Source organism: Bos indicus, chromosome 22 (assembly GCF_029378745.1).
Source record: "Bos indicus isolate NIAB-ARS_2022 breed Sahiwal x Tharparkar chromosome 22, NIAB-ARS_B.indTharparkar_mat_pri_1.0, whole genome shotgun sequence".
NCBI lineage: Eukaryota > Metazoa > Chordata > Mammalia > Artiodactyla > Bovidae > Bos > Bos indicus.
The window spans coordinates 4,168,064-4,194,437 of NC_091781.1; the positions used below are offsets into that span (position 1 = coordinate 4,168,064).

The 26,374-nt window shown below is 40.2% G+C and overlaps 1 protein-coding gene across 9 annotated transcripts in view; it reads left to right on the forward strand.

The window, feature by feature from the left end:
* RBMS3 (RNA binding motif single stranded interacting protein 3) overlaps positions 1-26,374 on the forward strand; it is an 803,408-nt gene that overhangs the window by 381,460 nt on the left and 395,574 nt on the right. The gene's annotated exons all lie outside the window — the stretch shown is intronic.

Consider the following 26,374-nt stretch of genomic DNA (forward strand, 5'->3'; position numbering starts at 1 on the left):
TAGGGTAATCTGCTATTTTAGGGAATTTTTTATTATCCTATTTTAATATATTTTATTATCCTATTTTAATATATTTAATTTTAAGCTGGTCCTAATATAATAAAATCATTACCCTTAAATAGGTGCTGAATACTAGAGAATGAATGAACATTATAGATGTCAGTTCTCTTTTTCCCTCCTTCCACAATGACCTTCTCCATTACTGAAAAGTATCATTTTTTGAAAGGCTATATTCAAAGCAAATGAGTGGAGAAAGCATATGCTGGAGTATGCTGGAGAAAATGATGAAAACCCACTAAAGGAAAAATAACCCAAATGCTCTTTATCGCCTTACTGGAAAATGGAATGCCTGCTTGATGGCAGATGCCAGTGGTGTGATGGACAGCTGGGTGGGGGAGAGTGGGCTGAGCAACGAGGATGAAGGATGTCACTCCTGGAACAAACGGATGCTTTTATGTGACACGTCTGGTAAAGGAATTGTCTTGAGGGTAGTTACTTTTGAATACCCTGAAAATAGAGCCTTGATTGGCCAGATTTCTTCTCTCTTCATCTTACTGTGTTTTAATATTGTTTTACAATCTTTCTCTGACTACTGCAAAGAGGAGTGAGATAAGAGAAAGGGATGATATAAGAGGCAGAGAACCCCGATGGGCCACCGTCCATTTTTGTTTCTGATGGTTTTCTATCTTTTATCTTCATTTGGAAGCTTAGGAATTTTTTTAAAATGTTATTGGAGTATAGGTGATTTACAATGTTATGTAACTTTCTGTTGTACAGCAAAGTGAATCAGTTATGTACACACATACATCCATTCTTTTCCAGATTCTTTTCCCTTATAGATTATCATGGAATAATTGAATATAGTTCCCTGTGCTGCACAGTTGGATCTTGTTGTTTATCTCTTTTGTATGTGGAGGTGTGTATATGTCAAGCCCAAACTCCCATTTCATCCCCCTCTTACCTACCGGTAACAAAGAGTCGGACACGACTGAGCGACTGAACTGAACTGAACTATAAATTTGTTTTCTACATCCATGCCTATTTCTATTTTGTAGATAAGTTCATTTGAAAGCCAAAAGGAGCATAAATATGAACATAAATACATATGAACATATTATTTTGATTCCCTCAAAAGACTCAGTGTATGATGATATCTTCAGACAGAAAAGAATGTATTTCCTGCTTCTGTCAGGATTACAAATTATGTAAATTTTTCAGCACTGAACACAGACAGTGGTACAGCTGCTGCTGCTGCTAAGTCGCTTCAGTCGTGTCTGACTCTGTGCGGCCCCATAGACGGCAGCCCACCAGGCTCCCCTGTCCCTGGGATTCTCCAGGCAAGAACACTGGAGTGGGTTGCCATTTCCTTCTCCAGTGCATGAAAATAAAAAGTGAAAGTGAAGTCACTCAGTCGTGTCCGACTCTTAGCGACCCCATGGACTGCAGCCCACCAGGCTCCTCCGTCCATGGGATTTTCCAGGGAAGAGTACTGGAGTGGGGTGCCATTGCCTTCTCCAGTGGTACTGCTAAACACAGGCTTTTTTATTTTCCCCAGCATTTTTATGATATTTCTGTAACAGACCCCATGGAACCAACTTAAAACAAGTGTAAGCAAAATCTTTGATCCTTGGGGAAGACAATTTGATGCAAGACGTGTTTTTTGGTGACGCCTCCATATACCCCACCCTTCATCAGCTTTGACAACTTTCTGTGATCTATGGCCAATAATCGCTGCTTAATCTACAAAGTGCACACTTTTCCCGAGCTGCAAATGTGCTTCCAGGTGTTAAGAAGGTCACCAAAGCAGTTCATGTGCTGAGTTACATGACAATATATACCTGTCCCCCACCAAAGTCACTGAGAAAAGAATTGTTTCCAAATACTGACTGAATTACAGATTTCAGTGATGAACAGAAAGCCCTTAAAAACATAATAGCGTGTGTGTGTTGAATGCCTGCATATGTCTGTGCTTAGCTGCATGAAGATTTGGTTGTAAAGAGGAAAGGATAACTTAGACCGCTTCCCTGATCTGGAAACTAAATGGAATACCTTGGTGTGTACAGAGTAATCCAGGCTGAGCAGCCCTGCCATCGGCTAGCTGTATGGTCTTAGACGAGTCACTGGAAACTCTGCATTTCAGGGTCATTGGAAAAATGAAAAGCCTACTACTTAGCTTACTTCCATCTTGAAAATTTCTCTGTAGTTCCAAGAAGAAAGAGTGTGGGGGTAAAAATCACAGAAGACTCCATAAAAGTCAGGAACTTCTGCTTGAATGTAAAAGCCTTTAGATTTTGACAAAACGTGATCATGCTCTCTTAAGCCTGACATCAATATAGGTCCCCCCCACTTTCTGAAAATTCTCTTTATGCCATTTCACTTTTATGAAAGGGCTATGTCAATACTTATTTTGGCTAACCAAAAGAAATCCAAAGAGGATGTTTGCTTTTCTGAAAAAGAGCAAAAAGCGAAAATACCTTCAGTGTTTGTTTGCAGGGAGTCTTTACCAAGGCAGCACACCCACACCCTCCCCCAGCAGTGAGAACGGCCCCACTAAGCTCCTACCTCGGTCCTGCCTTCAGCATCTCAGCATCAAATTGCCAGAGCTTTGAACTATATCTCCGAGAATCTGTGAGTTATCTCAATTTATAATGTGCATCAATAGCAAGGTCTTCCTAAGGTAATCATTTCTTTGTTTAATGCCATTTGGGTTTATGAAAGGTTTCATGGGAATGCTCTGCCTTGAGATGACAAGGGAAACATGTATTAGTCCATGGGACACACAATTTGAAGTGTGAGTCTTGCAGATGACCTGCACCTAAACCACTAGACAATAAGTATTTACCTAAATAAGTATTTACCTAAACCACTAGACAATAAGTATTTACCTAAAGTAGTAGTCAAGCAGGTTTACTGTTAGTTACAAATAGTGTTTTGACCATTCTTGTCTGGCAATCCCTGAGCTGTAACATGTGAGTATACAAAGTTGTAATAGTAATATCATTATGAGGAGTGAAAACTACAAAGCACCTGTACTATCAGTAGACCTGGATGTCAATGCCAGTTTTTAATAAACGTCATCAAGAGGGACACAGTGACGAGGGCAAGGGTATGATGTTGAGATGAGGGGCACAAACCCTGGAGCCAGAGCGTCTGGTTTCACCGGATTCACCACTGAACTAGGGGAAATGCTCCTTATCTATCTCTGAATATCTTTATGTATAAACTGGGAACACGAATAGGATTTCATGTTAATACATTCAAAGTGACCAGAACAGTCCCTAACACACAGGAAAGAGTTGGCTGCCCCATTGCTATTCTAGAGAATAAAAAAGCGTGTGTGGCCACCTTGGTTCTGCCACTTCTTTTGTTTGAATCTCTGCCTTTTTATCTGAAAAAAAATGGTAATAAGAATATTTACCTCTCTCGTTATGAAAGATTGAATGGGATGCTACTTCCTCCAGAAAGCATTCCTGAGCATCCGTTATTGTCTCTCCTATTGCACCCATGTATGTCCGCCTCCAGATCACTGTTGTCCTTGAGCCATATTTACCTGTTTACTTATTCATATCCCTGATTGGACTGTAAGTTTACTTTGGCCAGGAATTGTTTCTTTCTCACTATTGGTTTAGGTACTCGACACATATTGTTGAAGAAATTTGGAATGGAGGGAAGGAAAGAAGGAAAAGAAGGAGAGAGAGGAAGGGCAGATGACAGGTGGATAATCTGGCCATGCCAATTCTTAAGAGTCCTGGAGGAGTCAGTTATTCTGAGTCTGTTTTTTCATCTGGAAAATGGGATTCTGGTTCTGGCATTATCTAGCATCCACTGCATGTCTTGCCAGGCCCACACTGTGGCAGAGATGCAGGGGTAACTATATTCCTAAGGAGTTAGTGTGCAGAGCTCTCCACATACTCCCAGAGAGAAACCCAGCTTCTGCAAAAACCTGACTCATTCTTGTTACATGAGCCTCCATCCTCTGACAGCAGACACTTTCCATCCCTGGATATAACAGAACAGAACCTGGAAGTAGCCCTGGACTCAGAGGGATGTTCAAGGAATAACACATATTTTGTGAGGGAACTCCCAGCATAGCTCAATTGTAGTTGCTTCATTAATGATCACCAGCCAAATGAAATGCACGGGCTGCCTCAGCTGTTCCATGAGTCCATATTTTTTATCAAAACAACAGTTTTTAAAAATGGGCTGCGGTCCGCAGTTGATGTCAATGCAACTGGAACATTTCTCTCCCCAGAGAAAGGGAGGGATTGAGGCTTTCCTTGCACAGGACTCAGGCTGATGTCTCCTTGCCTTTCAGATGTGACCTCAGTGGGGATCAATTAGGGAGGGGCCTGTGGTCTCTCTAGGGAGCGGATACTTTCACATCCCAGCCATCAGAGGGTACCAAGAACTTAAACAAATGCACTAGCATCTTCCCCTAAATCCTCTGGATTTAAGAATTTAAAGGGTTTAAAGAATTTAAGAATTTAAAGCAGGTATTTCATCTGCTTTAATAGAGATCATTATTTCATATACCACAAGAAAACACATTATCTTTTCAGCTGACAACACAATCTTATAGATCATTTTCATATAACTCTTTAGACTTATTTAAGCAAAGAGTTTAAAAAATTATTCTTGTGCACCCATAAAAAAGAAAATATGATTAAACTACTTAAGTTATTCTAGACAGTTGTTCACAATTCGAATCTAATTCCAATTAATTTTATGGCTGAGAATTGTCATATCCCATGTCTTTCCCCACAAAGCATGCTGTTGTATGCCATCAGGAGCATTGGTGGCATAGCATTGCTTAAAAGGATACTCCACTGATGTCTGAGGTTTTCCTCTAAGTCACCATTCCTGGGCCTTTTGAAGTTCACACATGGGCAAAGATGGTTGCATCCTGATTATATATGGCTGACAGCTACTTTAAGAAGGATCCTAATTTTAGAGTCATTAAAATATGAAATAAAAATTTGCATTTTAGAACTGATGAAATAAGTAATTCACATCTTAATGATGAAAACTGTCTTTTTCTAAAGACTTGACAGAATTCAGGGTGCAAAGTATGTAGATTTTATAGCCCAGGAGAGCGGGGTTCATATTCCCCTGTCTACTGGCTATTTTAATGAGGGCAAATACTTTAACGCCTCCAAGTCTGTCTCCTCATCTGTAAAACTTGTCTGAAAGAATTATTGGGAATAATAAATATAAATAGACCTCCTTGCCCTAAGTAGTTATACAAAAATATATTCTTTCTGTGAAAAAAGAGCTCAGTTTGAACTGGTATTTTCACCTCACTTGAGTCTTTTATATTTGATATTTACAGATGGAGATTATTAAAATTGGTTGTTATGTCTTAATAATGAACTGATTACTTTTAGAAGATGAAGTTTTTATTCAGATCGCCTGGTTTGTAAACTATTTTACCTAACAGAGAGCCCATCTATGGTTGTGTTGTCTGTCAATTTTTAAAACTCCTCCTATCAAGAATTTGAATTTTGGCTGAGGTCACATGTTGAATCAGCAATAGATAAAATACTTGATTATATTCTTTCTCCTCCACCCATTTTCAGTCCAACTTTTTAAATGGAGACATGGCTAAGTCAGAGACATGGCTTAAATTCCAGTTGACCTGCTAAGGCTATTTCCATTTGACACTAATGTGTATCTCCTAGTACAATGCTAATAAAACTTGTACCTCCAGAAATCGGCTTGAAAGTTCAAATCAAAGAATGAGCATTCTTATCCCTGGTGACAATTGTGTATGAAATTCATAGTAGTTTGCAGGATATCATGTTTCTTGTTTTATGAAACAGAAAAGGATAGGGAGGCAGACACGAAAAGCGTACATGGCTTCTCCCTGAAAGTAACTAAAGCTTGGGAGCAGCTGGCTAACCTTGGCGCTTTATTTTCCTTCCTGATTTCTAATGCTCCTTCATCTTGCCAACTCTCGAAGAATCTAGAAAAAGCATCTCATTTTTTATAGAGCAAGATACAGATTCTAGTTTCCTTCACAAAGTGTAAAGTAGGACTTCCGTTGAACACCATCTTCATTTTGTCTTCTGTCTCCTGGGATAGACAAGCTGGTGAATGTCCTTATGTTAACTAACAGCTACAGTTCAAGTTGGGAGAATGTTGAAGAAACAGATTATTGATTCATATGCATTTTATTATGCGATCAGTTTTTATCATCCCTAGAATGGCAGGGAGCAATCTAGAAGCAAAGGTTGGATCTAAATTCACTATCAGCTTCACCCAGTACCTAGTACAGGACTGCCATGTGGCAGGCATTCAGTAATTCTTACTGCATAGCAGGAGAATTAGTAAGAGCAGGCTGGGAAAGGGAAGAGAGAGGAAATTAGCTATTCAGAGAATATTCTTGAATCCTTTCTGAATATCACCAATAGGGCAAAGCAGCTGAGTTAATCATATGCACATCACCTGAATGTGTCATTGGAAATGATTCTTGAGCTCCTCTCCAGACCCACTGAATCTGAATCCTCAAGAGCAAGGATTGGAAAACTATAACTTATAATTATAAAAAATAGGGTAATAAAAATATAATTTATAATTATCACTCTTGGTGATTCTTATGCTCAAGTAATTTTTTTAGAATTCCAGAAGACAGTATTTATTTTTAATTCGCTTAAGTTGATAAAATATGTCAGGATTCACTTCTGACCAATATGGAAACACAGTGCTTGGGAGCAAAATGAGAGGCAGTTTCATTATTTTAAATTTGGTTCTAAACCATCATTTTGTTCTTCTTCGTGCGCTGTCTATTCCCTTTCATTGGGCAGCAGAAAAACATTCAATTTTATTCTTATCTGAGGACCTATTATTCTCCAGTGCTCAGGATCTTGAGTATTTTTTTAAAGGAGTTAAGTTGATATTGACTCAGAGAAGAAGTGATCCAGAAAATCATAATCTTTTCTATATATGAGTTACATTTTACCTATTCCTGTAAAGAGAATAAATAATAAGAAATTATTTTAAAATAATATAAGATCACATAAAAATGAGGACATTCAAAAACAGTGAGAACATTCCTTAAGGCTCTGCTTGATAACAGCTTTTCATCGCAGTGATTAAGACAGGCATAGTCACCTTGCCAAACCCTGTTTGTGTACATTTCTGATTTCAAACACATATAACTTTGGTACCACCATTTCATCTCTATTAGGGTCTATATCGGATAAAGCATTATAAATACTATTGTAAATAGCATTATAAACACTGAGTGATCTGATTGCTCGATTACAGAGGAAATAAGAGGTTCAAATTCCCACATAACATTTGTATAAATAGAAGTTTTAGATTGTTACTTTCTCTCAGTAAGGCATGGTGATCTTCCATAGGTCAGATAGCAGCATCCCACTAGAACAAAAGTTGATCAGAGCCAAAATAATCACACATATCCTGTATCACACGTGGCTTATCAATTCATTTACAATGAGATTTTTGGCAGTGAATAGCCCTGTCTGAGCATGTTTCTTCTAGTCCCTGTAAATTACTATTTGTCTATCTGAAAACCTATTTTGTTCTGTTTGCTGAGCACCTTTCACTTGCTAATGATCTTTGCAAATTAAACAGTAGAGAAGAGGCAAGGTTAACTTTTCAAAGCTTCTTTATACTGGGTGAATGAAAAGCAAGAAGCGACCATCCTCTGATGCGCTGTCCCCATCAACAACATTCCCACTAATATCCCCCTCCCCCCACACACACCGGAAAAACTTGTCAGCCCCAGAGAAGAGCAACAGGCGTGTGCACAGCACCCAGAAGAGCAAGTGAGTAGGAAGGGAAGTCTGTTCACAATACCTCCTTGCGGAAGATTAGCCCTTAGATAAGGTGCTTTCCTGCTCCTGTACTGCTAGGTGTCCTGTTTCTATGGAGCTGCTTCAGTTCAGACCCTGGACATGTGCCCTGATAAGGTTTTACCCAGCATCATTCCAGGAGAGTGAAATTTCACATCAGCCAAATTTGGCATGAATGGAGGCACTGAGCTCCAAGGAGTTAGCAAGTCTCCCAAGACTGTTGATCAATTAATAGTATGAGAATTCACTCAATATGAGAAATAAAAATTTTGATTTTTCATGAAATTACCTTTGTTGTGCACTATTTCTTGTTTTCTTGCTAATAAACTTCCTTAACAATCTTGGTGGGAGAAGAAACTGAGAAAAATAGAAAAAGGTCTTAATGTTTGCAACTGAATATGCTTATAGTTATTTAAAACTTGTTGGTTGATGATGACAAGTTTTCTTTTCTAACTGACATAATACAAGTCTTTGAATTCTCTCATTTCAAGACTGAGAGCTGCTAGGCACTTGGGCACATGAGTACCTTGAGGTTTGAGAATTCTTCCTTTGTGGAGTGTGGCTAGGATTTTTGATGATAATTACTAAAAGGATTCTGTCATGTCTTTGAAAATGCTCAGTGTTGTAAATAGTATGTTCCATTCCAAAAGCCAGGGGACATGACTAAGTGGGTCTTTGCTCATTTTAAAGACACTGGATGATAATTTCTCTAAAATGAGATTAATGGATGTGTAAAACTTAGTAAGAACTTCTCCTGTGGCTCAGTGGTAAAGAACCCGCCTGCCAATACAGGAGACACAGGTTCAATCCATGGGTCGGAAAAGTTCCCTGAAAGAGGAAATGGCAACATACTCCAATATTCCTGCTTGGGAAGCCTCATGGACAGAGGAACCAGGTGGGCTACAGTCCATGGGTCAGAGTTGGGTATAGTCATATTCGCAACTGAACAGCAGCAACACAACTTAATAAGCAAGGAATGTATCTTTATGTGCATTCTTCCCAAGATTGAATTTAGGGGGTTTTCTTTGGACAGTATGAGAGCAAACCTGTGGCTTTTCCTCTTCTGCTGATTTCTCAACACCTTATGTAGTTTCTGCGGCTTTCCTGGTGGCTCAGATGGTAATCTGCCTGCAATGCAAGAGACCCCGCTTTGATTCCTGGGTTGGGAAGATCCCCTGGAGTGGGAAATGGCAACCCACTCCAGTATTTTTGCCTGGAGAATCCCATGGACAGAGGAGCCTGGCGGGCTACAGTCCGTGTGGTCACAGAGTCGGACACAACCGAGTGACTGACACTCTCAATTTATGTAGTTTCTAATGACAATATATATTTTCTTATGAATAACTGGCGTGACTGTTTTAATTTTTATTCCAGTGCGCTTTACTGTGTGCTAAAAACAATTTTATAAGCATCTCCATGCAAATCCTACACTATATCTCTAGAAACCATAATTGACATTGCAGGGAAATAATTGAGGACATTACAGGCTTTCTCTGTACTCATTTTGCTAAAGCATGATCTCTGCTTCTGCTTTTTCTTTACAGTTCATACTATCCACTTATCCATAGCTCTTGCTCAGTGCACTTTGGCTGCTATAACAAAAACCACAGAGTTGGTAGCTGATAAAAAATATAAATTAATTTCTCACAGTTCTGGAGGCTAGGAGTTCCAAGATCAAGGCACCAGCACGTTCTCATTCTGATGGGAGCTCTAGCCTGGTTCACAGCCTGTGTAGAAGAGGCTAGAGAGCCCCCAGGATCTCTTTCATAAAGGCGGTAATCCTATTCAGGAGGTCACCACCCTCATGACCAAAGCACTTTCCAAAACGCACCCAGCCCACACACACTGCCCTCCCAATAATGTCATAGAGGGCGTTAGCATTTCAACACGGGTATTTGAGAGGGGGGAGGTCACAGACATTGGAAAAATAGCTACATTTGCCTCCATGTATCAAATCACCAAAAAGTGAAATTTCTCTGTGGCTGTCTAAAAATTTGAACATTTAAGAATGAAGAAATAAAAGTCAGTTTTCTCCTTGAAACTTGTAGTCAGATTTATGCCTTATACCTTAACCTACAGAAAACCTTCTCAAGGGTGTTATGTGCAACATGGAATAATGCAGCTGGGCAATAGGGGGAAAATAAACAGAGTAGGCAGAGGGTGTTATATCTTCATACCTCCTCTAGGTAATAATGGTAGAGTTTGCTTGGTAGGATTGTGGCATACCAAATTATTCTTACATAATATGATATTGCTATTTCCTTTCCAGTGTCTTATATTTTGAAACCAGAAACAAAGTTAGTGCTAATACAAATTTACTACCATGTTGGGCATCTGGGTAGCATTTTGCTATTTTTGCTCAGTCTTATAAACCACCAAAGGAGATGTACACACACACACACACACACACACACATATATATATATATATATATATATTTAGTTTCCAAGTTGTTTTTTTTCTTGAGCAGTTGCTGGATTGATCAATGGCAAAAACTTGATTCTGACTTGAAAATTACATTGACCCATAGACCTCGTACTCAGAATGCAAGACAGGGAAGAATTTTTTCTCTTTTTGAGTTCCCTGGAGAAGAGGGAGGAAGATGAACTCACAGATGAGTGTGCCAGGCCCCCACTATGTTGCTGTAATCAGATGAAAAATCCAACTTGTACTTTTGGCTGAGTTCCTGGCTGGTTGGAGATTGAACACAGTAGTTTCTGATTCTCAATCCGCATTTGATCTGTGCAATATTAATACCTCTCAGTAGCCTAAGACTGCATTTCAATCATCCCACTCATTAATCTCATTTCATTTTCCTACAACAGCATTGGCAGAATGGAGACAACTATCTCATAAGGAAATTTCATAGCAATGTTTTAGTATCTTGCTGCTGTCATGTCTATTTTAGTACCTACAGTATTAATTATTGCTTCTGACAAAGGAAGATGTTTATATCACCAGAATAATTAAAATTAAATGGGCTCATAGGTATTTATTAATCACTGCTTCCCTGGTGGCTCAGATGGTAAAGAATCTGCCTGCAATGCAAGAGACCTGAGTTTAATCCCTGCGTCAGGAAGATCCCCTGGAGAAGGGAATGGCAAACCACTCTAGTATTCTTGCCTGGAGAATCCCATGGACGGAGGAGCCTGGCAGGCTACAGTCCATGGGGTAGCAAAGAGTCGGACAGGACTGGCCGAGTACGCTACTATTGCCTCTAACAGTGTTTAGCACTGTCCTAGCCATTGTCGGGGTACAAAAGAAGGAAAAAGATATGTTCTTTCTTTGTTGCTAACATTTTTGAGGTGACTTATTACTAGTTCTCATTTGGGTCTATAGCATTTTGACCTATTAATGAATTCCTTTAATATGAAGGAGCATATTATGTGTAATTGCGTGTGTTAATGCAGACACTTTTATCATCTGAAAGAGAGATCATGGGCTAGCTTCATCAACCACATTTCCCTTCTCCTCCTTCTGTTTAGCAACCTAGCAGGCACTGCTGGTACTCTTGCTAGACCCATCTTCTTTGTCTGCACACCTCTGTTGGTACTGTTTTGTTCAGTATCTAAGTCGGGTCTGACTCTTTTCTACCCCCATGGACTGCAGCACACCAGGCTTTCCTGTCCTTCACTATCTCCCAGAGTTTGCTCAATCTCATGTCCATTGAGTCAGTGATGCCATCAAACCTTCTCATCCTTTGTTACCCCCTTCTCCTCCTGCCCTCAATTTTTCCTAGTATCAGGGTCTTCCCTAATGAGTCAGCTCTTTGCATCAAGTGGCCAAAGTATTGGAGCTTCAGCATCAGTCATTCCAATGAATATTCAGGGTTGATTTCCTTTAGGGTTGACTGGTTTGATCTCCTTTCTGTATGAGGGACTCTCAGAGTCTTCTCCAACACCACAGTTTGAAAACATCAGTTAGTTGGTGCTTGGCCTTCTTTATGGTCCAACTCTCACATCCATACACGACTAGAAAAACCATAGCCTTGACTATATGGACCTTTGTTGGCAAAGTGATGTCTCTGCTTTTTAATATGGTGTCTAGGTTTGCCATAGCTTTTCTTCTGAGGAGCAAGTGTCTTTTAATGGCTGCAATCAGCATCCACCATGATTTTGGATTCCAAGAAAATAAAGTCTGTCACTGTTTCCACTTTTACCCCATCTATTTGCCATGAAGTGATGAGACCAGATATCATCATCTTAGTTTTTTGAATGTTGAGTGTTTTTTTTTTATTTAATTTAATTTTATTTTTAAACTTTACATAATTGTATTAGTTTTGCCAAATATCAAAACGAATCCACCACAGGTATACATGTGTTCCCCATCCTGAACCCTCCTCCCTCCTCCCTCCCCATACCACCCTCTGGGTCGTCCCAGTGCACTAGCCCCAAGCATCCAGTATCGTGCATCAAACCTGGACTGGCATCTCGTTTCTTACATGATATTTTACATGTTTCAATGTCATTCTCCCAAATCTTCCCACCCTCTCCCTCTCCCACAGAGTCCATAAGACTGTTCTATACATCAGTGTCTCTTTTGCTGTCTTGTACACCGGGTTATTGTTACCATCTTTCTAAATTCCATATATATGCGTTAGTATACTGTATTTATGTTTTTCCTTCTGGCTTACTTCACTCTGTATAATAGGCCAATGTTGAGTTTTAAACCAACTTTTTCACTCTCTTCTTTCACCCTCATCAAGAGGCTCTTTAGCTCCTATTCACTTTATGCCATTAGAGTAGTGTCATCTGCTTATCTGAGATTGTTAATATTTCTCCCGGCAATCTTGATTCCAGCTTGTGATTCATTCAGCCTGGCCTTTCACATGGTGTACTCTGCATATAAGTTAAACAGAGGACAATAGACAGCCTTGACATACTCTCTTCCCAATTTTGAACCAGTCTGTTGTTCCATGTCTGATTCTGACTGTTGCTTCTTGACCTGAATACAGGTTTTTCAGGAGACAAGGAAGGTGATCTGGTATTCTCATCTCTTTAAGACTTTTCCTCTGAGATCAGTGACCAACAGATAAGTAAAGACTCACCCCTACTTTGGGATGATTTTCAGATGTGGGTTCTATACATGTCACAGAGCTCCTCACTTTCTCATAGTGGTCATAGCGGTCACTAACTTGATAATGTACTTTTGGGTGGCGCAGCACTGGGTCTTCACAGCCCTCTCTACTTGGGCTTAGTTGCTGCATGGCATGTGGGATTTTAATTCCCTCACCTGTGATCAAACCTGTCTCCCCTACATTGGAAAATGGATTCTTAACCTCTGGGCCACCAGGGAAGTCCCTTGATCATGTACTTTTTATTGACTTCTTTTCCTTGCCTGATTTATATCCCCTACCTCCACTAGGCGTTTCCTGGTATCACCTCCCAATTCATATACTTGTACTCACATTTTTGTCTCAGAATCTGTAACTGGGGGAATCCTAACCAAAATAATAGCCTTTTCTAATACAATCTGTTCAGATGAGAGTCATTCCAAGACTTCATCATTTCCTTCCCCAAGTTCCATATTCAGGACATCACTGACATTTTCACAGCAAGCTCACCTTGCCGTGGGACACCCGTTCTGGTAGTCTTCTACATATGCCTGGATCACTGCAGCAATATTCTAACCAGAATTTCTACTTCCAGATTTTACATCTTTCAGATAATCTTGTAAACCACTGCCAGACAAGTTTTACTAATTATCTTTTGGTTGCTTGGTCCCAGCATCTGAGAATCTTAGAGGCTCCTATAGTCACAGCTGTAGTAGTGACTGCAATATCTATGTGCCACTGATGCCCAATAGTTATATTTCTATGTGGAACCTTTGTCTCAAATGCCAGTCTTTTAGGTACCCTGCCTACTTCACCTCTGCATTTGAATGCCTATTAGACATTTCAAATTTGAAGTGTCAGAGCTGAGTCCCTGGTCTCCCCACTACAAACCTGCTCATCTGCAGTCTTTCCCATTTCAGTGATGGCAGCTCAATTCTTCTCATTTTTTAGATCTAAAACTTAGGGGATACCCTTGATTTATCATTGCCCCCTCCCTCACAATTCACTTCTAACCTTCTCTTCTCAGCGCAGAAGACAAAGTTCCTTTAAAACTCTTGGGTCAGATCATGTCCCCCACTTGCAAAAAGCCAATCAAGGAATTCCCCTCTCACTCAAGGTACAAGCCAGCCTCCTTATAGGGATATCAGGGCTGATGTGAGGACTTGCTTTATCACCCTGACCCTCATCTTTGCTACTTCTCCCATTTCTCACGTCACCACTGTCACATGAGCTAGTCAGTCATCTCATTCACTCAACAGATGTTTCTAAGCCTTTGGTCTGTGTCTGCCATGTTCTAGGTGTTGGGAGTGAACATTGAACAAGAAATGTAGTTCCTATCCTCTTCAAGGTTAGATTCTATTAGCTTTTACAGTGTAGTAACTTTACAGTATAATCCTAATTAATTATATATCTCCGCTGGTTCAGGCTTGGCAAAAAAAAGGCAAAATCATTCCCAAAGCTAGAAAGAACAACTCTTGGAAAAAATTCATAACCTTTTGACTTACTCTTCATTGGCTAAACACTGTCACTCTAGCAGTAAAGGATGCTGGAAATGCAAGTGTTTAGAAAACTATGTTGCTGCCATGAAGAAAATCTGTTTTTTTTTTTTGTTTTGTTTTCAGTTAAGTAGAAAGAAAGAGAAAAATAAAAAGAAATGGAGAACATATACCATGTAGATAACTAGCAATTTCTAACACAGCTGGTGCAAAATTTCCTGTGGTTTATAACAGGTCTAGGTCCTGCCTATTTCTGAACATTTTAATCAGAAATGCGTTACTACACTCACTTGTTTTTATATTAGAATAAGGGCTATTTATTACCATCGGCTCAGGAAATGACCCAATCTGGCCTTGTAAGACAGAATTAATTTGCAGTGACTCCAACGGAAAGTTGGCTGCCTTTTAACTTAATAACTTGAAAACTGTCAGTATCCTTTGAAGTTAATGATAGTTGTAAAGTGCAAATAAAATTTTTCCTAAAGGAAATCAAGCTCACTAAGATTCGTAAATGAATGCTCTGTCACTAGAACCACTAATGTGTGTGTGAAGCGGGAGTGCGGTGTGAGGGATCGGACCGAGTTTATTTACTTATTTTTTTAAAATTTTATTTAATTTTTAAACTTTACATAATTGTATTAGTTTTGCCAAATATCAAAATGAATCCACCACAGGTATACATGTGTTCCCCATCCTGAACCCTCCTCCCTCCTCCCTCCCCATATCATCCCTCTGGGTCATCCCAGTGCATTAGCCCCAAGCATCCAGTTTTTATTGTTTTGGGTCTGGTTTTGTTTTGGCTTTTGAATTATAGAATGCCTAACAAGTTTTCACCTTGGAAATAAAATGTGAAGCATTTAATGGGTTTCTTCTGGTTGTCAAGTGGAATATTAGAAGCAGAGGTATTTTGAGTGAGAATTTGTGCTGGGAATACTTAAAATATGATTGTCACCTCTGGCATGTTGGCACAGCAAGGCCTCACCAGGTAAATAAACACAGTCTCGTACTTCAGTCTTTCTGCCCTGGCAGGTGATTTTATGAATTAGTATATGGACCCCCATTTTAATTAGCTTTTATTTTCTTTAACGAGTAAAGTTACTGACTGAACTAAGCGTAAAAGATTCATCCATGCAGAAATAGCAAGCAGCTCTCATCCAAGTTATGTAAAGTAAAAAGCAAGTCATTTCAAGGAAACATCAGCAACATATTTTGCATGTGTGATATATAACTAATTTCAGTCCCAACTTAAAGCAGCAAGAAGGTTCCAACAAGGATGGGGAAGCTTTCTCCCCTTGGCACATCCCTGCCTTTCATTTACAAATCAAAGTTTGTTTCAGCAGGAAGTAGCACTTTTTTTTTCTCATTGCTCATTTGTGGGTTTATTGCTATTTAATTTGTTGATCCAAAGAAAGGCCAGATTGACGTCCCTGGGGACTGTAGGTCCCTTTGGTGTCTGGCGGCTGAAGGCAGCATGCAGGAGCTCTGTGTTCACTAAATTTGTGGTGACTTTAGGTTTCTGGAGCAAGAACTGTAAAAACCCTCCTGAAACCTGGGTTGGCGCTCTGCCCACGACCATCCCCAAAAGACACAGCAGTGGAGTTAATTTCATTAAGGTGGTTGGAAGAAAGTAAAGGATTCTTTTTCATTAATGTCTTTCTCAAACACGACCTTTCAGCCCTCAATTTTTTCTATAACTACAATGATTCTAAATTTGCCTGATTATAACAGATACATGTGTGGTTAAAACATTTTCTTTAGGATTCTTCCCTTGGAAATTCTGTTCTTTAAGGCTGGGTGGTATTCTTATAACAGGTACTGCTGATTGTTCTTATCATCCAGGCAAGGTGAAGAAGGCTTCTCTTGTATGAATGGGTATGATGGATTGTAGACTGAAAACACTAAGTTTAAGATTATCTCTAAAAGTCTGCTTCCTCATTATGCAGGATTTATTACTGGAATACATTTATAAGGCGTTTAGTATCCTTAACAACATGGGCAATGGAGTAGACCATTTCTCTCTTCAAAAAGTGGAAGTAATAGCTTTAAGAGCAATAAAGCTTTCTTAGCAGTGCCAAACTCTGCAAGTATTTAAAGACCTGTAGAAGTCAATGGCACCCCACTCCAGTACTCTTGCCTGGAAAATCCCATGGATGGAGGAGCCTGGTAGGCTGCAGTCCATGGGGTCGCTAAGAGTCGGACACGGCTGAGCGACTTCACTTTCACTTTTCACTTTCTCACATTGGAGAAGGAAATGGCAACCCACTCCAGTATTCTTGCCTGGAGAGTCCCAGGGACGCGGGAGCCTGGTAGGCTGCCGTCCATGGGGTCACACAGAGTTGGACATGACTGAAGTGACTTAGCAGCAGCAGCAGAAACCACTGGTGGTATACAGATGCCCTCTTCCTTGGGGTTTGCCATTAGGGAAAAACCAACTTTCTGAAACATTCATACCATTCAGAGGAGTTGTGGGTTTCAAAAGGATACTTTCCTTCGTATCAGAAGGATACTTTCCTTATTAGGACCTGTGGGAAAGGTGTGTATTGGTAGGTAAGCAGGTTGGGATTGTGTTCTTGGAAAGCAGAGGAGATGGAGTAGCCACCCTCCACTCCTGCCAGACAAAGAGATACCAGGACCTAAACACAGTTTTAATATGACTGTAAGCAGTATGCTGAGAAGTTTCACAGTAGTCTATTTCCTGTATGTTGTAAGTACTTGGAAAACTTGCCAGGACAGGATCTGGAGGCATGCGATTCTCCTGCAGTAAACCATGTATTAAAATCCAATCCAAGTTAACAATAGATTATGAGCCTATCTTAGAGTAGGTGATGGATATCTATTTAAAATCACTAAGCCACCATGCCTGTAACTCATAATTTTTGATACTCTGATATTATCCTGAGAATTTCATGTAATCTCTCTGGATTATGTCGCTTATAAGATTTTCATACACAGCTGCAAAATTACTTGATAGTTTATCTGTCATCATCCTCTGCTACACAACACATCTCAGATATTGTTGATGTGTGTCTCCCAGTCACTACTGACTATGATTCCAGCTTGTTTCTCATCCTGGAGCTACTAAAATATAGCATCTGTTCTTAGATATTCAGTCAGCTTTCAAGTGAATGATTTGTGAAGCATTTGAAATCTGCAAAAATCTGCAAGGAAGAGACAGGCCAACACATCCCATAGTTCCTGCTACTCTAAAATTTCTTGGCATTTCTTGACTTGCAGTAGAAAAGAAAAGTTGAAAAATGTGCCATTTTTAAAGACGTTTAAATTAGTTCATTTTTAAGTTGAATAAGTCTAGACTAATTGGTTGTTTATGTCTCTTCTTACAAATTAACCCTATTTGTTGCTTCAAACTTGGGAATTTTCTTAATCTATCTCAAAATAAAATAAGATCACATTCTTTTAATTTCAGAAATTGGAAAACACTTTCAGATTTCTGTAACCGCTAAAATATTAATCAGAAAAACCTCTGCCCCAAGAGTTAAAATTTTATTGTCTTTTATTTTGAAGTCTTACAGATTTCCTTTCAATTTATTTACTCCAGTTGATTTATAAAGTAAAGATGTAAAAGTGCCATTGTAAGGAACAGTCCAATTTGGAAAAAGTGAGATTTGGGGCTTGTTTAGAGGGTCTACCTAAGCTGAATTCCGAAGTGGTTTCACTTAATCTCTGCCTGAAAGGCTATAGAACTCATTATTATTTATCTGCTTTAGCAAAAATTTGGAAATGAACTTCATGTCTAAAAAAAAGGAAATGGTCACACACAGAAAAAATAACTTGGAGGCATTTATTAAGTTCAGACTCCTAGATTCTATTGCAGGCGACCAAATAAAAATACCCCCCAGGGAAGTTTCTGGAAATTGTAGATTTTACAAATACCCCTTGTGATTCTTGCATTTCTGCAAACTTTGGAAGCATCACACTATTGCATTTGTAAGGTAGAATATTATTTGGCCATTAGATTCTGCTCCCAAAGAATTTGTAAGAAGATGAATGATGAAATATTCACAATAAAATACAGAATGATGCAAAACCCTACAAGTACATTCAGAAGGCAGGCCTGAATAAATAAAAAGGATCCTTGTAGGGAGTTCCCTGGTGGCCTAGTGGTTAGGATTCATCACTTTCACTGCTGTGGTCTGGGGTTCAATCCCTGGTCAGGGAACTAACAACCCACAAGCCTTGCATCCAAAAGTGAAAAAGTGTCATGTTAGAGCTGGCCTCGAGTATCCCCTTTTCTTTAGGAAATACCCAGATATGAATGTGCTTTAAAAACATAAGGACCAGTAGAAGACAGAGCCCAACCAAAAAGGGGCAGAAAAGGGGCCAGGAGTTTTAGTTCCCTGTGTATGTCCTTGGGTCAGAACAGGTATGTCCAAAAGGAAAAGGAAGGGATGCTGAACAGAGTAAAGAGTGAAGAGACTGATGAGTTAATGAGTCACTGAGTTACTACAGAGTCTGAGGATACCCAGGACACAGCACCAGGGGGGCCCACGCTGGCCTGGACCTTCCTGGAATTCCCCTCCCACGCCCTGACCTTCAGGAAGCGCCCACTGGGGGGTTTAAGGGAAAAGGCACCGCTACAATCCACAGACATCCGGAAGCAAGGCGGGAGAAAGAGCACTGATGAATCCATGTGACACAGGACACATGCAGGTGTGTTAGGCACCTCGGTGATTCCCCGAGTACAAGAGGGACTCCAGAAACCTAGAAGGCCTGGGTAGTCCTGTGAAGTTGAACATTTTGGTTACACACACACACACACACACAGGAAAGTGCTGAACAACAGACCAGGAAAGGTAGAATGTTATCTCTGCACTTTGAGATTAAAAACGCTGCATGTCTTGTTTTGTTCTTGTCCTCCACTAGGCATATATGATCTTGATAACAAAGGAAAAAGTGGTTAAACTTTGATAAATAAAGTGGATTTTTAGATTTTTTTAAATAAAAAGTTCTAAATGTGTGGGGGGAAATACACCAAATCCAACACCCAATTTTAAATCCCGCAGTACGCAGAGCTGTCATTAGCTAATATTTTAGTAAGACCCACATTGGTCTATCATGAATAAAACCCAACTCCTGGGCTCTCCAATACTGCTGCACACAGCAATTTGTACTGAACTGTTGCATCTTGCGGCATGACTGAGCGACTAAGCACAGCACAGCGTTGATCATGCGTGGATTCCACAGGTTCCAAGTGGGGAAGATGTTTTTAATGATTCTATATTCATCTGTACAAGTCTTTTTGCTATGAACCATACAGTGACTTATGGTTTCTTTTCCTTCTTTTTTTTCTCTATTTAGAGAATAACACATATGAAACAGTACTATATTTAGTCCATAAACATGTCGTTCCTGCTGTTGGGTAGACTGAGTCTGAAGGCCACCTGTACCCCTACATGTGTAACTTTGCAGGAGTTTTTTCTTCTCTCCACAGCCATATTTACCTGTGAATGCTAAGAAAGATCCTCTCATTTGTAGGCTGTTGTGATGATCACATGTAAAGGGCTGACAGTACTCTGTAGCCTGTGTGCAAAATAAATTAAGTTGAATTGGTGTTTGCTCATAATAAAAACTTTAGGAGGAAAAACATTAAGAAGGAAGTAAACATGATCTGGATTCTTGCCTCCAAGGCAAGAAGTACTATCATTTTGCTGACTTTTTATCTTCCTTCTTTGTTTAAACAAAACATACAAAAACAGATCCCCTTATACATACTGTATTATAATTTGTTAATATAAACTAAATCATTTTCTCTGATTTTAAATATGCTTCCAAAGCATATTATTTTCTGTTGCAACATACTTTTCCATTTGTAAGAAAATATCTTTATTTAAATAAAGATACTTTATTTAAATATCATATTGGTGAGTCTAATGGCTATTTCCAAATCATTGATATTTTAAGAAATTGCACTGACTCCTCTCAAAACTAAATATTTGTGCATATCCATGATTATTATCCTAGAATCAATATCTAGAATTCAAATTACTGAACAAAATAGTGTATTTTTAATATATGTTTAACACATATTTGTAATTATTGTTAGCATGCCTTGTAGAAAGTCTATGACAATGATTACTTCTAATAAAATAGAAAGTAAACAGTCGGTTCAGCCTCTCATTTTGACCCCCAAAAGGTTCATGGCTTTTAACTTTTTTGTTTATGCTTTGTTGAGATTCCAAAAAAATGACCGATTTTTTCTCTTGTATATACATAGACGTTTAAGCCTTTTAAAATATTTTACTTCCTAAATTGTCACACGCATTGAGGAGACCACCTTCAGGAGGTTGACCACCTACTGAAGGAAGGCACACTGCAAGGTGGGCAGCAGACAGATGCTAGCACTCAGTCAGTGTATCTAAGGGGAGCGGGGCCCAGTGCACCGTGCCTGGGACCTCTGGGGGCCTGGGGATGTGTATCAGACTTTAGAAGGCAAGGGATCCCTCTTGGAGAACCTAGAACAGGAGTTTGACAAGTCCCACCCAAAGAGAACTTTTGTATCTTTTAACTGGACTGTGGTTGACGTACAGTGTTGTGTTAGTTTCAGGTAGAGAGCAAAGTGATTCAGTTACGCACAGCACATACATTCATCTTTTTCAGAGTCTTTTCTCATATAGGTTACTATAGAATACTGAGTAGAGTTCCCTGTGCTATACAGTAGGTGCTTGTTGGTTATCTTATATGTAGTAGAGATATATATATATATACACACTCACACACACATATATATATCTGCTAAGTCACTTCAGTCACATCCAACTCTTTTTTTTTAATTTTTTTATTATTATTTTTTTACTTTACAATATTGGGGGAACACGTGTACATGTGTACATCCAACTCTTTGCAACCACACGGACTGTAGCCCACCAGGCTCCTCTGTCCATAGGATTCTCCAGGCAAGAATACTGGAGTGGGTTGCAATTTCCTTCTCCAGAGTATCTTCCAATGCAGGGACCAAACCCACATCTCTAACATCTCCTGCGTTGGCAGGCAGGTTCTTTACCACTGGTGCCTCCTGGGAAGCCATATAGCAGTGTGTGTGTGTTCATCCCAAGCTCCTGATTTATCCCTCCCCCGTCCCCTTGGGTAACAGTGAGACTGTGTTTTATGTCCGTGAGTCTGTTTCTGTTTCATAAATGAATTCATTTTTGTCAGGTTTAGATTCTGCATATAAGTGATGCCACGTATCTGGCTCCCTCTGTCTGACTTCCTAACTTAGTGCACTAATCTTGTCTCTGTCTGACTTCCTAACTCAGTGCACTAATCTTGAGGGTCACTGATGCTGCTACAGGTGGTGTGCACTGGTGAGATAACAGTGAGCATGGCGGACTCCCATGTTACTTCCAGTGGCATCGTTTCATTCTCTTTATTGACTGGGCAGCATTCCATTGTGTGTACACACCACATCTTCTTTATTCATGCACCTGTCGATGGGCATTGAGGTCGCTCCCGCGTCTTGGCCGTTGTGAGCGGTGCTGCGGTGAACACAGGGGAGCGCGCATCTCTTCTGATTAGAGTTTTCTCCGGGTAGGTGCCCAGGAGTGGGATCATGGGATCTTACGGTAGTTCTGCTGCTGGTTTTTGAGGAATCTCCATACCGTTTTCCATAGTGGCTGCAAAAGTTTACATTTCCAATAGTGTAAGAGGTTAAAGGGAACTGACATTTCTGGAGCACTTTTCATAGAGATAAAGATGCCCAGTTTTCCTTATTTAAAACCATAACTGCTTTCATCTGCTGATGTCTTACTACCCACCTGTAATCAGAAAAGGCATAACTCCTGGGGCTGCCAGTGACGTGAGCTAATTTGCCTAAGAGTTTGCCGTGACAAGTGGACATGCTGGCTTCACCCTCAGCTCTGACTCCCAGCTCCACTGTAACTTACACCTGGGTTTTCAACTTTCGTTAAAAAGTCTTTGATACATTTGTAAGTTTTTCCATGGCTGTATGCTTCTCTTCCTTAAATTGATCTCATGTTTATTTTTCAAGGTTTTTTTTTTTAACTAATATTTATTAAAATAAATAAACGCATATGCTTTCATTTATACCACATAAAATCGTTTTACTCCTTCACCCTCCTCCTTTTGCCAGAGATGAGGACACTTTGCAAGGGTCCATCTGGGGACACTTACTCCGTGCCCAGTGTCCTCAACAGGAACAGTGCAGTTTCTGGAGATGGCAGGCCAAGTACCGGGATCCTGCCTTCCTTGTTGGTTTCTCTGCTCTTCTGTTCTGTGTGGTCCCTGCAGGAACTGGGGAGACCTCTTTCCAGTGTGCAGGGTGAGTGTCCTCGTCTCAGAGGGGAAGAAAGAAGAGCCTCAGAGTTTCCGCTCCTGTTCAGAGAAGGTGCTTAACACGCCCTGTTTAACTTCACTTAAACAAAGGCTTAGTGACTCAGAGCATCAGCCTTGCTTCAGCCACGCGGCTTCATTCTCTGGGTGATTCAGGCCTCTTCCATCAGCTGGTCCAGCCTGGTGATTTGCAGTTGCCAGCACAGGTTAAGCCTGTGTGGCCAGGCTTTGTCTGGTAACATTTTCTTCATCAACTATAATGACGATATGAATAAACCCTTCTAGTCAGGGAACATTTGTTTTATTATGAAGAAAACAGAGGCACTCGAATTCTTTGAACATCTTTTTAAAAGGTCCTCACTGTATCAGCCTCTGTTTGTTATTGTAGGACATGACAGTTATCTGAAGAGAACCAGCCAGACTTACTCTGACAGCCCCAGTCAGGGGAGAGTGCTCTCAATCTAATTACCTGGTAATCTAGTCAGGACAGGAGTAATTCTAGGCCTTTCTCAGGCAGCTAATCACATTGTCCAGGCATTGGCGGCCTCTCGAAGGCAGCTTTCAGGAACAAGGTTTGGGGCCAGTATGGGCTTCACTGGGCTGGGATTTCCTTGTCAACATCCCCCACACTGAGTCCTTCAGATAGGCTGCCGTCATGGTTCGTGTTGATGCTGTTTTTCTTGTTCCTTCACTGCGTGGTTAAGACGGTCCTAATTCAGCCTCAAGGTGTGAGTCAGGCGGGCTTCCGGCCTTCTTTCTGAATGCAGCAGGAAAGGGCACTGACCCCCAGGTCCACTTCTTTTCTCATGCAGGGGTAAATGAAGGATGCGACAGTTTTCAGGGGAAAAAAGAAAGGTGAAGTACTTCTTTTCCTACGAGGACAGCACTGTGACTTGTGGACTATGTTGCACGTCATTCTCTGTTGATAGGGATGGTTTTAGAGAGGTTCTATAGAGAGGAGAGACACTGAGCAGATATTCAGCCTGTTGGTGACTCTGAATGTCAGCCTCTAAGGCAATATCAATCATGAGTCATTTCCGTCATCACCATTTTAATAGAGAATTTGAAGACCGAAAAACAGGGAAGGAATAAAATACATCACTGAGCAGGAGAACTTGTGCCGCCACGGTAATTAATACCCTGCCATTTTCTTTCTCTCTGAAAACCCTCATTTAGGATAATTTCATATTATTCCTGTAAATCAGAATGTTTTTCTAGGGCATGGCTTTCCGACACTCCCAAAACTGAAGTGTCTCTGAAAAATCATTATACCAGCACCAGACCTCTTTTCTTCTCCCTCCTGTGTTTTGAACATTTCTCCATCTTTGCATAATCACCGCCTGGTCATTCTGAATCCAAACATTACAATCTAAAAGAGGGGAATTCCAGACACTCTTAGGTTTATAATGCAGTCATTTCCCCCAAGCTACCTGTGGTAGATGGGCCTCCCAAATAGTTTCTAGCAAACACAACACAACGTATTAGGTGGACACAATGAAAAAGAGGAAACGTGGAAGGCTGTGTTCAATTTTGGTAATTTTGAGCAGCTTGCCACCACAATGTATTCTTTCTCACTTGAAATGTTAATGTACTTGAAAGTACACGCCCCCAGTGGGATGTGCCTCTGTGCATACACTGAAACTGTTGTGGAACCACAGCTGTGTTTGGACCTACTGGACAAACTACATTGGCCAGGAGACTGGTGTGTCTGGGATGGAGCCCACAGATTGACCTCAGACCTATAATGTTGCTTCTGAGGATCTCATCTCTGTATTGTTTTGGATTTAGATTCCACAAGACTACCACTCTGAGTTTATCTAAAGAGTTCATGCAAACAGCAAAGAAGCCCTAGTTTAGCACTCTTATCCAATATAATACATACATTTTATTCTCTGATTGCCATAACTATAATTGTTTGATTCTAAAGTATGGATATGCAAGTGACACCACCATTATGGCAGAAAGTGAAGAGGAACTAAAAAGCCTGTTGATGAAGGTGAAAGAGGAGAGTGAAAAAGTTGGCTTAAAACTCAACATTCAGAAAACGAAGATCATGGCATCTGGTCCCATCACTTCATGGGAAATAGATGGGGAAACAGTGGAAACAGTGTCAGACTTTATTTTGGGGGGCTCCAAAATCACTGCAGATGGTGACTGCAGCCATGAAATTGTAAGACGCTTACTCCTTGGAAGGAAAGTTATGACCAACCTAGATAGCATATTCAAAAGCAGAGACAGTACTTTGCCAACAAAGGTCCATCTAGTCAAGGCTATGGTTTTTCCAGTGGTCATGTATGGATGTAAAAGTTGGACTGTGAAGAAAGCTGAGCGCTGAAGGACTGATGCTTTTGAACTGTGGTGTTGGAGAAGACTCTTGAGAGTCCCTTGGACTGCAAGGAGATCCAACCAGTCCATTCTGAAGGAGATCAGCCCTGGGATTTCTTTACAAGGAATGATGTTAAAGCTGAAACTCCAGTACTTTGGCCACCTCATGCGAAGAATTGACTCATTGGAGAAGACTGATGCTAGAAGGGATTGGGGGCAGAAGGAGAAGGGGATGACAGATGATGAGATGGCTGTATGGCATCACTGACTCGATGGACGTGAGTCTAAGTGAACTCTAGGAGTTGGTGATGGACAGGGAGGCCTGGCGTGCTGCGATTCATGGGGTTGCAAAGAGTCGGACACGACTGAGCAACTCAACTGAACTGAAAGTATGGAATATAAATGTAGAATTACATTTGAAGAGTAATTCATCCTGGGCATGTATATCAATACTTCCGTGACTCAGAATGTGTGTTTCTATTCAGATGAAATTTATTCTCTAGGTCACTCATTGAAATGTTTACCCAATGATTTTACTTAAATGTGTCAATACTGTATCACTCTATATAGCAACTTTCATCTGAAAATGAGAAAATGTTCGTGAGAAATTAATGCCATGGTGACTAATCCTTACAGAAATGTTGCTTCTCACAGAATCAAAATAAGGAAAAATATATGGTGATGACTTGCAATGATCCCTGCATCTCAGTGTCTCATGGCACAAAAAAAGAACTTTGGTTCTTACATTTTACGAGCCTGTTTCTCAGTACAAGGTAAAATGACTTGGGAATGTATGAGACCCACTAAGGACACTGCACACTAAGAGTTTATCTGAGCAATGGAATCACAAGGTATTCGCAAATGTGGCATCTTTTCTCTGTTCTAAACACTAGGTCTTGAATGACACAAGTGATTATTATCTACAGATCAGCATACATTATTGATTCCTTTGCTCAAATTAATACCTGCTGATATCTGGCTTTGTGTAAGTTCAGTTTTGTGTTTTATTCATTCCTTGCTAGGGTATCTGATGCTGTCTAAGGAATGTCCCAGGGCAAAAAGGTCTCTATATAAAGAACAATAACAAATTCATTTATTACCATATATGAATGATCAACCTGCCCTCAATCAAGTTAGATTTTTTACAAAGAATGCTATCAACTTTGAACCTGAGTTAAATCACAAAGCAATTATTTTGAGATTTGATCCACTGTGTATTTTTGATCTTACAATTTCACTCTATCATTTTTAATACTGGTTATTCCTCAATTCCAGTACTTTGGCCACCTCATGCGAAGAGTTGACTCATTGGAAAAGACTCTGATGCTGGGAGGGATTGGGGGCAGGAGGAGAAGGGGACGACAGAGGATGAGATGGCT